At 54.0% G+C, this 13,479-nt stretch overlaps 1 protein-coding gene and 1 non-coding gene across 14 annotated transcripts in view; one reads left to right on the top strand and one right to left on the bottom strand.

Moving 5' to 3' along the window:
- The first annotated feature begins 8,376 nt into the window (after window positions 1-8,376).
- RASGEF1C (RasGEF domain family member 1C) overlaps window positions 8,377-13,479 on the top strand; it is an 83,369-nt gene continuing 78,266 nt past the window's right edge. For 11 of the 13 annotated variants that reach the window (XM_059416193.1, XM_059416184.1, XM_059416181.1 and 8 more), the window contains exons 1-2: window positions 8,377-8,483; window positions 12,904-12,965. The gene's annotated coding sequence lies outside the window, so the exon portion shown is untranslated. The remainder of the gene's footprint in view (window positions 8,484-12,903; window positions 12,966-13,479) is intronic. The other 2 variants (XM_059416194.1, XM_059416182.1) reach the window with 2 other exon arrangements.
- Window positions 12,859-12,962, bottom strand: LOC132028994 (U6 spliceosomal RNA). Its single transcript, XR_009407638.1, has one exon. It is a non-coding gene; the product is annotated as a U6 spliceosomal RNA (small nuclear RNA).

Here is a 13,479-nt window from a genome sequence, read left to right as displayed (position 1 = left end):
ACACAGAGAACTTAAAGGAAAACTGACTGCGTACCACGCCACAGAGGGCACCTCAGTAAATCTCAAAGTCCCTAATACACAGCTGTTTTTCTATGATATTGCAATAAAATTCAAATTAAATTTGAAAAGACCTTCCACATCTGGGGACTAAGCAGGACATGATAAGCAACCTACATGAAAGAGGAAATTGTAAGGAAAAATGGAGAAACTCCCAAAAAGTGCACAACGTCTAAAAAACATGGCATACAAAATCTCGTAGTTCCCAGCTAAGGCTGAAATACATTTATCAAAAACAAGACAAGTTGTTCAAACTGAGTTCAGTATCCAGCGCGGGCGATCGACAGAAGAGCAACAGGGCAAGCCCAAAGAAACCAAAAAGGAAGAAGAATTAAAATCAGGACAAGGATAAGGACAAGACACTAGAAAATAAAAATGAGAAAAAAATCAGTGAAGTCAAAATACCAAAAAGGTAGACAGACCTCTGGCAATCCCGGGCACAGAAAAGAATACACAAGGGGCGCCTGGGTGGCTCAGTGTGTTAAGCCGCTGCCTTCGGTTCAGGTCATGATCTCAGGGTCCTGGGATCAAGCCCCACATCAGGCTTTCTGCTCAGCAGGTAGCCTGCTTCCCTTCCTCTCTCTCTGCCCGCCTCTCTGCCTACTTGTGATCTCTCACTGTCAAATAAATAAATAAAATATTTTTTAAAAAAAAGAAGAAGAAGAAGAATACACAAGAGCAAAGAGAAAAGGGGAAGTAAGCCTGGATGCAATATTTACAACGTTCCAGTGCGCATGATAATCCATGAGAAGCAGATTGTTTTCAATAGAAATAAAAAGGACTGAGATGGTCTCGAGAGTGATGACACTGAGTCCATTGTACATGTGAATTTATTTGATCTCAGCAGGTCCTGTGAGCTCAGCATGGTTCTCTCCATCGTGAAGTGGGAGGAATGGGCAGGGAGACAGCGTGAGCTCCCCTAGCCACTCACTGTGTGGGCAGACGGGCTCTGGGGCTGGGCAGGCTGGTGCCCGTCCTGGGCTCAGAGCTACTGTGTATTCTAGATGGCCTCCGGAAAACTCCACTGGACCAGGAGCCATCAGAGAAAGGGAAGCAGCAACCAAAGGCCACCCCTTACCCCCCAAATCTCTCCAGGACAAATCAGTCTTACAGGTCTGTTTTTACTAACACACTCTGTTGACAGAAAAACCCGCTCTGACCCAAGATTTTCAAACCAACCAACTCCATCTGGAAGGTTGGTACCATCTTGATTCCAAAGCTGGAAAAAAGATCACGATCACACGCCCTTTTCATAGATGTGAATGGAATCCAACATTGTATGGTTTCCAGAATGCATGCAGGGTGACTCAACACCACTCTCTTGATAAATAACCTATTTTTGTTTTTAAAAAGAAATGCTCAGAAAACTCTGAATAGAAAAGAGCTTCCTTCGGGGAGTGGCGGGGCTTATTTAGGGAAGTGCAGGGGGAAGCAGAAAATGTCAACCATCCGGAAGCCACAGCCTGAAGCCACCTCCTGATGGGGACTGGAGCATATGTGCGTGCACGTGTGTGTGCGTGTGTGTGTTTGCACACACGCGCGCGTGCACATGCGTGCAAGCTGACTACCAGAAATGTGCAGTACACCAGCGAGGGACTGCCCAGCACCCGACCAGGAGAAAGGGGCCGTGGCGGCACCCACTGAGAGGACACAGACCAGGTCGAGTCCTACCAAAGCTCGATGCCTGTGTCCCGTTAGCCTGCCACCCCCCTATGGCAGTCCAGAAACCCCGCGCCCTGCTGGAGGCAGAGACCACAAATCCCCAGGGAAATCCTGCAAATCCAAATGCATCCTTCCTCAGGACCGTCACCAGACTGCTCACCCCGGGGCCCCCTGCTTCCCCGCCTGCCCTTCCAGGCCCACTCCTGCCCCCTCTTCTCCTCACCCAGCCACAGGCCGTGCCTTCATTCACTCCAACAAATACTCACCGAGCAGCTCATAAATAATCGGGCCATAAATCAGACAGACACACAGCCCCTGCCTCTGGAGACCTTCCTCCTCAGTGGCTGCAATCAAATCCTTAATGCAGGTGAGCTGACAACTGCAGGCAGGGAGAAGTCGCCTGGGGGAAGGAAGCTGGAGCCCCTTGCCTTTATCACCAGGTCAGCTCTGCCCCCTTGTCCCCATCTCCACCGCTGCCCAATAGCAAACTAGTCCTTACATGCGGGGGCAGCAGCCATAGTGGCAGGAGGGTCTCCCAGCTGCCACTCTTGTCCAGCTACCTCCTGTCCTTCACCTGACCCCAGGGCAAACCTCCCCAGCTGTGACCTCTGTGTCTCTGCCTCACTTCTGTGGCAGCCTTCACGGGTCCCAGCTGACCACGTGGCTATTTTTCAAACTTGACCTCCCACCGCCAGGCTGCTCTCTACATCTTGTACATTAAATTATCAAGGTTGCCAGCATCATGGTGAGGACAGACGATGTCCGAAAACAACATCGTGTTGTTGGCGATGGTACCATTGGGATGAGACACAGATTCCTGGTCCCACCCTGACTCTCTGAGTCTCAGGTCTCGGCAGGGTCTCGGGCATCTGTGCAGTGAACGAACTCCGAGGGCAAGCCTAGCACAGGTCCACTCTGCCCAGCCATGCATGCCCCCCCCCCAAAGCACCTGCTCCCCGTCTCGGCCACGCTGCTTCCCCTGCTGCAAGCAGAGCAGCCAGGGAAATGCAAGGAGGGCTTGGACGCTAGGTCCGCTGTGCCACCCACGTGGGCCACCTGCCCTCTCTGAGCCACTTATGTGGACTGGTGTCTTAGTCTCCTGTTACTGCTGTCTCAAATTACCACAAACTTCATGGGCTCACAACAACACAAGTGTATGATCTTACAGTTCTGAAGGTCAAAAGTCCCACACAGGTCTCAGAAGGCTTCAAGCAAGCTGTCCACAGGGCCAGCTCCAGCTGGAGGCTTGGTGAGCGAGGGGATGTCGGGGTGAGATTCATTCCTTGCCTTTCCCAGCTTCCAGAGGCTGGCCTCATTCCTTGCCTTGTGGCCCCTTTCCTCCATTGTCAAAGCCAGCAGCAGGCATCTCTTTGACCCTGCTTCCGTCCTCCCATCCCTTGACTCCTCTTGTGCCCATCTCCCACTTTTAAGTACCCATGTGATGACACGGGTCTCACCCATATCAACCCATCTCAAAGCCCTAACTGGACCCCTCCTGCTGTGGAAAGGTCACATATTCACAGGTTCCAGGGATCGGGATGTGGACATCTTGGGGGCAGCCGTTATTCTGCCCCCCCCGCCACAAATGGGAGCATGTGCCCCATCTCCTGCCCACATCTGCATTACCTGGGAACTTGGGGACCACTCATACACCCAAACCAGGGTCTCGATGGGGGTCTTGGGCTGCCACCTGTCCTCAGGTTCCGGGTGATACCTAATGCCCGGTGACATTGGATAGCCTGGAAAAGTGAGGTCTCCGGTGTGGTATGTGCCGGGAGCGCTCAGAACCTCACAGGAGGTTCATGCCATCAGTACCCCCCAAGAACCCAGCAGACCCAGCACATTGCAGCTCTGCCCCGAGCTTGGAGACTGAGGATCCTCCATAGGGGCTTCCCAGGCCTGCAGATTAAGGCTGTGCTGGGCGCTGCCCCCCAAGACCCAGTACAGGCTCCTCTGAACCTCAGTCTATGCCTTGAGGTGCCCCCATGGCCACCTAGGCGGGTGGAAATGCTGCAGGAGGATGAGGAGACTCACGGGTGGGGGGGGCGACCCTGTGAACTTAATGTGGGACCTGAGGGAATCTGAGTGCTCCGGGGGGGGGGGGGCACCATTGCAGGCACACCTTGCAGCCTGTGCCAAGTCTCGCCCACCTCAGAGCTGGGTGGAGGGCTCCATGAACATGTCAAGAGTGGTCCACCGCCCGCTCTGCTTTTCCACCTCGGGAATTTTGTTTGAATTGCCAAGCCCGCTCAGCCTTCAGGGAAGGATGGATAAGGGACATAAATAAGCTCTCTGCCCAGCAAGAGAAGCTGAGACACTCCCCGCACAGCTTCCCAAAGTCTGAGCCTCTGTTGGCCATGGTGGTATCCATCCTAATAATGCAGCCTTTGTGGGCTGTCCCCCATTCCCCCTTCAAGTCTTTCTGTCCTCCCTGGCTCCCTGGGATTCCTATCCACACAGAGCCCCTGTACTAGCAACTCAGGCTCTCCTTCCGGGGGACTCTGCCTGTGACCCTGTGATGCCTACCTCTGTCCTCAGCCCAGCCCTGCTCGGAACCGTGGGCTGGGGGACCCAGATGGGGATCAAATCCATACTCACCACCTCGCATGTGCATATCACACATGACACACACACACCACACTCACACCCACACACACACGCATATACACAGAGCACACACCAGAAGTGCACACATATTTGCACACATACTCTCTGTCTCTGATCCTCACCCAGCAAGCACCAGGGGGGTGGTTGGCATCCTAGTCTATGAACAGGAATCAAATGTGACTGTCTCTGTCCAATCAGGCCACTTTAGCTCCTGAACCTCAGAAACTTATCTTTCCCAGTCCTGCAGACTAGAGGTCTAAGATCAGGGCTCCGGCACCACTGAGTTCCAATGGGGGCCCATGTTCACAGACGGACATCTTCGCCCTGTGTCCTCACATAATAGAAGGGACAAGGGAGCTCTCTGGGGTCTCTTTTATAAGGGGGCACTGGTCCCCATTCATGAGGGTTCACGTACTTGACCTAGTCAGTCATCCCCCTATGGCCCATATCCTTATACCATCACCTTGGGGCCGAGGATTTCAACATGTGAATGGGGGGGGGGGTGACACATTCAGTCCATAACAGTGACACCCCCCACCACTAGTGGCTGGCTATCTGATGACTGTCTCCTGGAGCTTTGCCCTTATGGTTATACGTGGAGAGTTTCCACCAGACTCAGGAACAGATGAGCTATGAATCGCACTAATTAAATGCACTGGCCAGAACCCAAAGCTCTGTCCTCGCCATTCTCTGATCTTACTGGTGACACTGCGTGGTGTCACCACCACTTGGTGTCAGGTTCCTTCCTGAGTTCCCTGCTCTGGCCGGGCCAAGAGCTAGGACAGACGTGCTGCAAGGTCTCACAGGCTCTAAGATGCTGAATGTCGGCAGTGACTAGAACCCCAATGTCTCCTTCCTTCACCCCTGACGACCGAGCAGCCCGAAGTCCAGCCACCTCCAGGAGTCCTCCAAATAATCCCCCTGGCCCACAGCCTCCGCAGGTCCCCTGTGTACGCCCTGTGAGAAGAGCTAAGCTCTTCTCACACGTGTCCCCTCTTTCCGTCGCCCAGTGGCTTCTCCCCCATCAATAACCCTTGGGGCTGCCCCAGGGCCCTCCCCTGCCTACCACCCCCTCCCTCGCATCCACCCTCAGGGAAGCAAGGACAGGGACCCCAGTCCTGCCATCCCAGTGCTGGGCTGCTGGAGCACTCAGGTGGCCTCAGACTTGCTTGTGTGGGCCAGATATGGTCTGGGCCATAGGCAAGGGGGACTGGGCCAGGGGTGCTGGAAAAGGGCTCGTGAGTGTCAGGAGCACCACCCTGAGAACAGAGTCCCAGGTTTTCACACCCCAGGAGGCCCCAACCCGGCCTTGCCACCTTCCACCTGGGCTCCCGCTCTATCCACCATCCTCTCCTCGCCAGGTGCCCGGCCTCCTTCCATCCTCACAAAGGTGTGAAGCACATGCTGTCCGCAGGGCCTTTGCTTCTGCTATCCCCTCTGCCCAGGATGCTCTTTCCACTGACCTTTGGGGCTGCTGTCTCCTCACTCAGGTCTCAACCCAACCGCACCTGTGCCAGGGAAGGGGAATGCTTTCCCCTGGCCTCCAGTCCAAAGTGGCCCCAGCCACACTCCAACCACCTCACCTGTATTAGGTCAAGTGGCACCTAAGCGTTCCCCGAAAAGGTTACTTTTATCATTCTTTTGTTTGTATGGTTAGTTTCCAGTGTCTCCTCTCTGAACCATGGGCTCTAAGGGGACAGGAACCCCATAACCTGCTGGCAGGTCCGTCAGCACCCAGTGTGGTTCCCAGCTCACACAGGCCTTCGGGGAGTACTCACTAGAAATCTCGGGGAGGAACGGGCGAGGGGGCAGGGGAGGCTCACCCTCCATCCTGGGCCCCACATTTCTGGGAAGGAGGCTGTGGGTGTGCCTCCTGGGTGGGAAGGGAGGTGGGGTGGGGCAGGCTGAGGGGCCCTGCTGGACAGTGTGCTCTTGGCTGGGTCAGGGAGGGGGCTACAGAAACTGGTACCGACGCTCGGCCAGACTTCCCCCAGGGCCCAGACCCAGCACCAGCAGCCAGCCTTTCCTTCCCCTGGGATGGCCCAGCGCAGAGTCCCATGCTGGCCTCAGGACTCGGTTCAAGCGGCTGCTGGGCCATGCTGACTTCCTGTGCAGTGGGCAAAGACACAGCAAACCTCAGAGGACAGGGCCATCTCCTCCTGTCACAGGGCACAGCCCCACCAACTCACCCACTTAGAACCTGGACTGTATCCCCAGGCAAGTTTGCCCGCGGGATTCCACTGCTCCCCCAAGCACTGCCCCAGTCCCTGCTCCCAAGCCTTCATTCAGCACGACAATCAGGCCTCAGTGGCCCCCAGGCTTTTGTTGGAAGAGAGGCAGCAGGGTGGGGAGAGACTGTCCTGCTTCTCTGAGCTACATTCAGGAGGGGGAGGTGTCCCCACATGGCTGCTCTGGCCCCTCATGTCACAGGTGAGCGGTCCAGCTCTTATAGGATCCCTCCTGCAACCGTCTCTCCCTAAAACCCAGCATACCCCTGGGTGATGCACTGGGCCTAACATGAGGGCCAGGGGTGTGGGGTGGGACTTGAAGAAAGTACACAAGCCTGAGGATTAGCCCCAGCACCTGCCCTCATTCCCTGCCTGCCTCTGTTTCCCCTTGGTTCTTCACCCCAGCCTGACCCTTGACATTGGTTTTGGGCATCACCCTCACTAGGGCCAGCCTCTGGCCTGGTCCTGTCCCAAGGCCCTGTTGTCTCCCTGCCCAGTCCAACCAAATCACACTGGTCCTAATACGTGTGTGTGCCCCAGGCAGACACTTGCTCCCCCCAGGCCTCAGTTTCCCCCACTATGCAAGCCACAGGCTGGACTCTGCTGTTTTCACCTGTCCAGTATTCTGGAAACAGCCCTCAGGACATGCTTGGAGCAGAGCCCTACTCTATCCAACCTCAGGGATGACAAAGAGGTAACTTTATCTGAGCTCGGGGGAGGCAACCCCCAGGCCTGTAATCCTCACGTCCAGGTCTGCAGAAATGACCTGAGTCAGACTCCTCTGAGCCTCTGGGTGGCAGCTCTGGGGTCTGGCCAGAGCTATCAGGCAGGTGTGCCCTTTCTCAGGGTGTCAACCCAAGGCTGCTGGGGGCCATTCTGCCACAGCGGGTCTGGGAGATGGGGGAGGTGGATTCCCATTTATATTGTTTCAGCACCTGGATCTAGCTATTCCTGAAGGCAGAATGCCTTGGCTTTCTAATTTTTATTTATTTATTTATTTATTTATTTATATGCTTCATGAGTCAATGAGTGATTTTGGCATATGCTGTTTGCGTTGCGTTTTCTGCCACATCTCACTGGTCCGATTCTGACTGAAGCAGAGGACTGATGCCCTGACCTCCATGCTGGGATAAACCAGGAGATTTTAAAAGTCCAGGTAGAGCCAGTTGAGAAAGGGCATGGGATCCTGTTCCAGCTCCCTCCGCCATTCTAAAAGAGAAAGAGCACAGCATTGTCCTAGTAGCACCCAGCGCCCCCAGTGGGTGACCCACCCTCCCTGTGGGCCAGTTCCTGGGGCTGCCATCCCTTCCTCCACGGAGGGCAGTCAGGGTGGGGGAGGTATGCGCAGCCTTCCCCACCCCCTTGATGCCCCTGTGTGCCCAGGGACACAGACAAACCCCAGCTGAGTGGCCATCGCAGGAGGAGAGGCCAGAGGCGCGACCGGGTCCCACACTGAGGAAAGGGGAGAACCGGGGTCTTAGGGTGCTAGGGGTTTGCCAGGTGAGAGAGCAGTTCGAGGTCCCCACTCCGGGCAGCAGCTCATAGCTGCCCCGGCCACAGGGGTGGGAGATGAGCCAAAGCGGAGCGCCCTGCTCGGCCTTGACCCTGAGGTCTGGAGCGGAGAAGAGGCTCGTGGACAGGGCCGCCGCGGAGCAGGAGGCCCAGAGAGGAGCGGCCAGGCCACCGCGCCGCCAGGACGCCCGCAGCCCCACCCCGCAGCCCGCGCGCCCCGCGCTCCTCCGAGCGGCCGCCAGGGGGCCCCGCGCCGCGCTGCTCCGGGGCCGGACGCCAGCGCACGGAGGGTGCGCCCGGGACCGCGCGGAGAGCTGGCGGCAGGCAGCGCCCCGGGTCCAAGGCGCCGCGGCTGGCGGCGGGCGCGGCGGGCGCTGCCCATGGGCCGGGCCCGGGGTCCGGGTGCGCCGGGAGCCGGTGAGTGGGGGCGCGGCCGAGCGGAACGTGGGCGCTGCGGCCAAGGGCGCGGGGCTGCGGGCGCCGGGGAGGGGCTGCGGGCGGCGGCGGGGCGCGGGTGCCGGGGCGGGAGGTGCGGGACGGTGAACCGGGGGTTGGGGGGGTACGGCGGGCGTCCGAGCCGCTGCGCGGGGACGCGCGGGCCTGACCCGGGGCACAGGTGCGCGCGCGGGGGACAGTGCGCGTGGCCGGCCGGCTGGCGGGCCCGGGAGACGCGGCGCGCGGGAGAGTGCAGCAGGCGAGGCGGCCGTGGGGGACAGGTGGAGGAGGCTGCGGGGTGCGTGCGCCGGGGAGATGGCGGGAGGCCACCTGCGGAGGACACACCTCCCCAGGCCGCCGGGGCCAGAGACAGGCTCTGCTGCGCGCCCTCCCCCCCCCCCACTCCACTCGGGGGGAGCAGCCAGCTTCTGCAGCCACTCGAGCGGCAGGAAAAGCCAGCCTAGACCCAGGGCCTCCTCCCCGCGCCGGACCTTAGTTTCCGGGTCTATGAAATGGGCACAGCTGGCTTGCCGGGTGCTTGTGAAGAGGGGCGGGGAAGAGGATGTTGTCTCTGAAGCTGGGATGGGATTGAGGAAACAATCAGTGCCCCCATCAGAGAGTCTGCAGTGAACAGTGGCGTCAGCTTGGGGAATCGAGTGTGTGCCTCAGGAGGTGGCTGCAGACAGGGTCAGGGGACCCCTAGTCCACTCCTGTCTGTGGGGCAGGCCTGGAGGGGAGGTGGTGAGGGGGGCTCCCAACCTTGCCCCACGCTGTGCACCGAGGTGGGGACTGAGAGCAGTATGGAAAGGGAGACATGGCAGCTTGGGGAGGTGGAGGGGCTCACCCCAGTCCCTTCCCTCCTGCTTCCTAGGTCCCCGCAGGAAAGTGTTTTGCCGAGTCTCAGTACCCACAGAAGTGCCCTGGAAAATTCACCTGTGGGCAGGAGCTCTGTCTCCTTCTTTCAGTGGAAGTAACTGAGGCTTAGGGAGGCGACAGGACTTATTCAAGGTCACAGGACTAGAAGGTGACAAAGCTGGGTTTCCAACTGCGGTAGGACTGGCTCTACAACCCATTGTGCCAGGTGCCCACATGAGGCTGGAGGTTGTCCACTTACCCACCCAGAACATTCACTGAGCCCCAGCTGTGTGCCGTCTGCTCCCAGCCCCAGGAAGTGCTTAGGGAAGCTGAATAGTAATCAAAGGAAAAACCGAGGTCCTGGCAGAGGATGCCCGCTAGGAAGAAAAAAAAAACCAGGGTGTTTGGGGCAGAGAGAGACTGGGGTGGGGGTCTAGCCTTAGCCTGGTCAGGGAGGGTCAGGGAGAGTCCCCCACCTAGTGACCACTGTCTAGGATTCACTTCCAAGGGCAGAGCCCACTGGAAAGGTTTGAGGGAACAGCAGATTTGAGGCCCCTAAGGCAGATGCAGATGTAGGTGGGAAGAGCTGAACAGAGCCAGTTAGGAGTGCCATGAAGTCTGGATTTTCCTCTGGGTGCGATGTGCTCAGAGTTTGCATACGGGAAGGATTCCCCGGGGATGAGTAGAGAGGACTCAGGGCGCATGGAGGAGGCTGCTGGTGTCCATCCGGGATCATCAAGGAAGAGCTAACCCACCTGATGTGGAGTCATCCCCATCCTTGTGGGGCTGCAGCCACCTGCTAACTCCCTCCTCACCGGGCCAGGAGGCGTGAAGAGGGTGGAATGTTCTAGGAGTGGTGGGGTGATCTGCTCTGGTGGACAAGAGAGCCTGCTTTGGGTTCCAGCACTCACTGCCCCACTCCGGAGTGGGTCCCTGCTGCTCCCCACCAGCCTCCTGTGTCCAGTGGGGAAGGGGTGCCTGCCCAGAGTCTGCCCAGATGAGATGGGACGCTGCTAGCTGTTTGGACTGGGTGTGCAGGCTGCTCTCCGCGCCCTTTTGACATGTCCCCATAAGTCTTTGAGCAATGTTCCAGCTCTCACTTGTATTTTGACCCAGATCTAGAGGCAGCCTCTTCTTCAAGAAGCCTCCATGCCTTTTAGGGGGGGAGGGTTAGAAACAATAGGGGGGGAGGGTTAGAAACAAGTTTGATGTGCTCACCTCAATGTCATTGTCTTTAGGCGTTCTCAATGCACCAAGGCAAGAAATCTTTTTTTTTTTTAAACTAAAAATTAGTATTTTTGTCTTCCTCCCACACTAAGAACCTGGTTCTCCCCAGAAGTCAATATATGTAATCATTTGCATCGTCTTAGAATATATCCCACAGAGTTCTGTTGTTTGTTTGTTTTTTAAGATTTTACTTATTTATTTGACAGAAAGAGACATAGTGATAGAGGGAACAAAAGCAGGGGCAGTGGGAGAGGGAAAGCAGGGCTGAGATAGATGCAGGGCTGGGTCCCAGGATCCTGGGATCATGACCTGAGTGGAAGGCAGACGCTTGGGCTCTACAGATGGACATGGGCCTTTTTCCAGGCTTTTGTTATTCCAAGCAATAGGGGGAAGGATAGCCTTGTACATGCTTTGTTGGCATTGGTGGAGGTGTATCTTCAGTTCTTAGAAGTAGGAGTTACTATGTATCTATTTGTCAGCTACTCCCAAATTCCCCTTTCCCCCCAGCAACCTATGGTACTGTGTGTTTCCCCTGCAACCTGGCGGCTCTCAGAGTCCTGGGAAATAGGATTTCAGTGCATTTTAATTTACATTTCTATTACAAGTGCCACTAGACATCCATATATATGTATTTGAGTCATTTGACTGATTTTTCTGTCCTGTCCATCTGTTTTTCATGCTCCCTATTGGATTTTTCTCTCTCCCCCTGCCCCTGCCCTGGATTTAAAAGTTTGTTTAAATACATATTAGGGAGATTCATGTTTTATCTTTATTATCATTGCAAATGTTTCTCCCAGGTTTTAAAAATTTTGTTTATGATGGGTTTTGCCATTAAAAGCTTTCTATTTTTAATATGTTTGATTTAATGTTTCTTTTATTACATCTAGATTTTGAATCCTTGTTAGGCTGTTCTTACACCCAATTGTATAGGATCTACTTGTGTTTTCCAGTGCTAGTTTGGTTTTGTACTTGGTTTATGGGTCCAGTTGAATTTTTTCCCAAAAGTCTCGCTTTCTATCCCAACACTATGTATTGAAGAGGTCATCTTTTCCCCAGTGATCTGAAATGCACCTGTATCAAATAATAAACCCCAAAATGCACTGGACCTGTGTCTGGGCTTTCAGGTCTGTCTCACGAGCTCTATCCCTTCATATGCTGGTTCCCCGTGGGGGAAATTGCAAAGGTGCCATTGCATGTATGTGCACAGCGAGGGAGGTTTTATCCACAATTATTGCAATAGGAGGGAGAGATTGAACTCAACTCCCATTACTGTGTTGGAGTATCTGATAAGGCTAGTGGTCCTCCCTCTCTGCTTTTGTGTCCAGGTATTTTAGCTATTCCTGCGTGCGTATGCTCATTTTTATTGGGACCATATCACATTTACAGATGCTCTTCTGGGTAATCGACACCTTTATCAAGTTGAGCCATCTTATCCGAAACCAAGGGATGTGTGTTCAAGATGACTCTGTCTTTAATTTGTTCAAGACCACCTCTGGGAGCATTTTAGAGTTTCCCTCCCATTTTTGTTGTTGTTGTTCTTAAGTTTATTCTTGGGAGCTTGGCTTTGTTTGTTGCTTTTTTTTTTTTAAAGGTTTTATTTATTTTAGAGAGAGTGAAAGCAGTCACAGAGGGAGAGGGATCACAGAGGCAGAGGGAGAGGCAGTCTAGCCGCTGAGCAGAGAGCCCGATGTAGGGCTTGATCCCAGGACCCTGGGATCATGACCTGAGCCGAAGGCAGCCGCTTAACCAACTAAGTCACCCAGATGCCTCTGTTTGTTGCTATTATAATTTTTTTTCTCCCGTCATATCTTGAATGGGTCATTGTTTGTGTGTTGTTTTGTGTCTCTCTACCCTATTTGTTGTTAGTTTCATCAATTCTTTTAGAGAGTTTAGGTATACTGCCATCCGAAAATTGAAATAGTTTCGCTTCTTCTTTGTTGATTTTTGTGCATCTACTTGTTTTCTCTAATTAATTTGGCTAAATACCTCAAATTCCATATTGAATATTGACTATAAAGGAGCCTCCTTTCCTCTTTGAGAGCTTAGTAAAAAGGCGTCTTCCCCCCTTATGAGAGATGCTGACTTTAGGATAGGGGATGGGGGGATAGATCTATACATATATGGGAGTATACCTTAATTCCTATTTTATTGGGTGGCTTCTTAAAATCAGGAATGAATATTGATTTTCATTGAAGACATATACAGAGATAATTATATTTCTTCTAACACTATGAATAAGATGAACCATATATATTTTAAAAATATGGAATGCTTCAAAAATAAGGAATCTTTCACAAATTTTCATGTCCTTCTTATGCAGGAGCCATGGTGATCTCTTTATCTTTCCAACTTCAGTGCATGTGAGGCCAAAGTGAGTACAAGGTGAGTCATATTAATGGATTTCCTAATTTCAGGTGCAGGATGAGAGGATAAGGCAAACAATAAGACACACAATTTGTTAATTATGAACATTAAGCCATCCTTGCCTTCCTGAAATGGAATTCGCTTGGGGATGATATATGAGGTTTTAATATGGTGATGTGAGCCATCTGTTTGCTGTGTAATAAGTTATCATAAACTCAGTAGCTAAAACGGCACACATCCATTATCTCATCATTTCTGTGGATCTGAAGTCCCGGCATGGCTTTGCTGGCTTCTTGCTGGTGTTGGCTAAGACTGGGTCCTCATCTAGAGGCTCAACGAGGAATGGATCTGCTTTTCTATTCGTGTGGTTGCCAGAAGCATTCACTTCTTTCCAGTGGCCTGACTGAGAACTTAAGTGTTGTGCTGGTGGTTGGCTGGAATCTGTCCTTGGTTTCTGGAAGCCACCCTCAGTTACTAAGGACCACCCACTAGACCCACCTGTGGGCTTCCTCAACACAGCCTCTTCTGCCGT

The sequence above is a fragment of the Mustela nigripes genome, chromosome 12, assembly GCF_022355385.1.
Source record: "Mustela nigripes isolate SB6536 chromosome 12, MUSNIG.SB6536, whole genome shotgun sequence".
In the NCBI taxonomy this organism is placed as follows: Eukaryota; Metazoa; Chordata; class Mammalia; order Carnivora; family Mustelidae; genus Mustela; species Mustela nigripes.
Note: the sequence above shows the minus strand (reverse complement) of the source record. Positions and strands in the feature narration are given on the sequence as shown.